This window comes from Schistocerca serialis, chromosome 9 (assembly GCF_023864345.2).
Source record: "Schistocerca serialis cubense isolate TAMUIC-IGC-003099 chromosome 9, iqSchSeri2.2, whole genome shotgun sequence".
Classification (NCBI taxonomy): Eukaryota; Metazoa; Arthropoda; class Insecta; order Orthoptera; family Acrididae; genus Schistocerca; species Schistocerca serialis.
In genome coordinates this window covers 246,683,663-246,685,890 of record NC_064646.1, presented here as the reverse complement: position 1 = coordinate 246,685,890, position 2,228 = coordinate 246,683,663, and the positions used below count along the sequence as shown (strand labels likewise).

Sequence of the window (2,228 nt, the reverse complement as noted above, 5' to 3'; positions counted from 1 at the left end):
ATGATCTTTTTTCTTGCATGCCTCTTCACGTGCAGCAATTATTCCAGCAGCTACAACATTACAGGACATTCCTGCGAGGCTAATAATCATTATCTTGGCTCACTGCAGCATATTTTGTCTACTCTTTCTTCTTGCCTCGCCAGCTTTCCAGAACAGCTGTGTCTTTACACCACTATTAATTGTTAACTACTGGGCATTTTGCGCACACGCCTCCATGGGGTTCACCAACTTGCGTCCAGATACATCTAGAGGTTTACAAATTATCTTCGTTATCAGCGTGAGATTATCGACTCTTTCTGAGATTTACAATTTCTACATGTTTCTGCTGATACAATTTACATAGAAAATCAATAAAGCAATGAAGTCACAATAAACGTATAGAATGGATAATTACGAAAGACGGTATTGAACTAATAAAAACACATTTGGCAAAACCAATATAAAACTGTGTTTCGTGTGTGTAACATGACAGTGTAGTTGCGTTACAAACTGCGTTATCAATCAAAAATTAAGAAGCATTCCAGATCCTTCCTCGAATAGCACAGGTAGTTTTTTTTTAATATAAATTCGCAGTAAGTATTACCATTACGATGAAAAGCAAATAAAATAAGTTCACATTTGAAGTTCAACAATATATCATAATACAGTTTTGAAAGTGTTCTAAAGTCATTTATACCATCAACTATTAATTAAATTAGAGAATAGTAGTATTATTAAAATAGAGTAGCCGACCGAGATAACAGAAGATGCTTTCAAGCAGCATAATAATCAGGTATCCTACATTACAAGCTGTACATTCAAGAATAGAGCTCACACTAATGAAATAGGGTACGTAACTTCTTTCATTGTAGCGATAGCTTTGCAAAAAATTACTGAAAATCTGTTCGCATTTTAAGGAACTTTTGACACAGACTGATTTGCAAACATTTTTAGAAATCATAATGTGATCATTTGTACATTGTTGTGATGTGTTTGTACCTCAAAATGGTCAGAGAGAACGAAACTGGTCATAAAATGAAAGCAACTCACCTAGCAGCTCTTGGTGTGTCTATACATTATGAGGTTCACAGAGTTCTTGAACTATTTTCGCTGGGAACATGGAGAGGAAGCATTAACACTATTGTTTTTAAATAAAAATAATAATAACAAAGTGGAATAGAGACTAGCTACCAAGAATGCGTGCGTTGCTCGGGGAATATGTTTATCCGCATCTACTCCTACATTATCAGTGGTACCTGCAAGCCTCTACGCAACGCGTAATTGATGGATATATGTCACGAGAGGCGCGGTATAAAAGATGGAGAGTATTTTGATGTCAGTAGAGAAGCAGTATCCGAAAAATGGATTGGTTAGGACAGGACAGTGACATCACTGAATGTCACCTGGGTAACAAATCCATCGGGCATGTTTCAATCCTTGTAAAGGTGTCCAGGTCAGCTGTCAGCGCCGGCCGCGGTGGTCTGGCGGTTCTCGCGCTGCAGTCCGGAACCGCGGGACTGCTACGGTCGCAGGTTCGAATCCTGCCTCGGGCATGGGTGTGTGTGATGTCCTTAGGTTAGTTAGGTTTAAGTAGTTCTAAGTTCTAGGGGACTTATGACCTAAGATGTTGAGTCCCATAGTGCTAAGAGCCATTTGAACCATTTTTTTTTCAGCAGTCAGTGTTATGACTGTGAAGTGGAAACGCGAAGGAAAAATCACAACTACATCAAGAACAGGGGGCAATGGCCTTGCCGCAGTGGATACACCGGTTCCCGTGAGATCACCGAAGTTAAGCGCTGCGGGCGTGGTCGGCACTTGGATGGGTGACCATCCAGGCCACCATGCGCTGTTGCCATTTTTCGGGGTGCACTCAACCTCGTGATGCCAATTGAGGAGCTACTCGACCGAATAGTAGCAGCTTCAGTCAAGAATACCATCACAGCGACCAGGAGAGCGGTGTGCTGACCCCACGCCCCTTCTATTCCGCATCCTCCACTGAGGATGACACGGCGGTAGGAGTGCTTGAGTACATCAAGAACAGCCAGAGCTCACGTGCTGATGGGAAGGGATTGTCGAGCATTTCAGCGGGTGATGGTAACAAAATCGCATGAAATCAGCAGAAAACAGCGGAATCACCCCTGAGTTCCAAAGTGCTGTCAGGAGTCCAGTTAGCATGATAAATGTGCGTAGGGAGTGAAAAAGAAGGGAAAACAATGGTCGAGCGACTCCTCATAAGCAAAATATTCTGT

At 42.0% G+C, this 2,228-nt stretch overlaps 1 pseudogene; it reads left to right on the top strand.

Moving 5' to 3' along the window:
* Positions 1–1,717: 1,717 nt before the first annotated feature.
* On the top strand, positions 1,718–1,834 carry LOC126420261 (5S ribosomal RNA; annotated as a pseudogene).
* Positions 1,835–2,228: the final 394 nt, after the last annotated feature.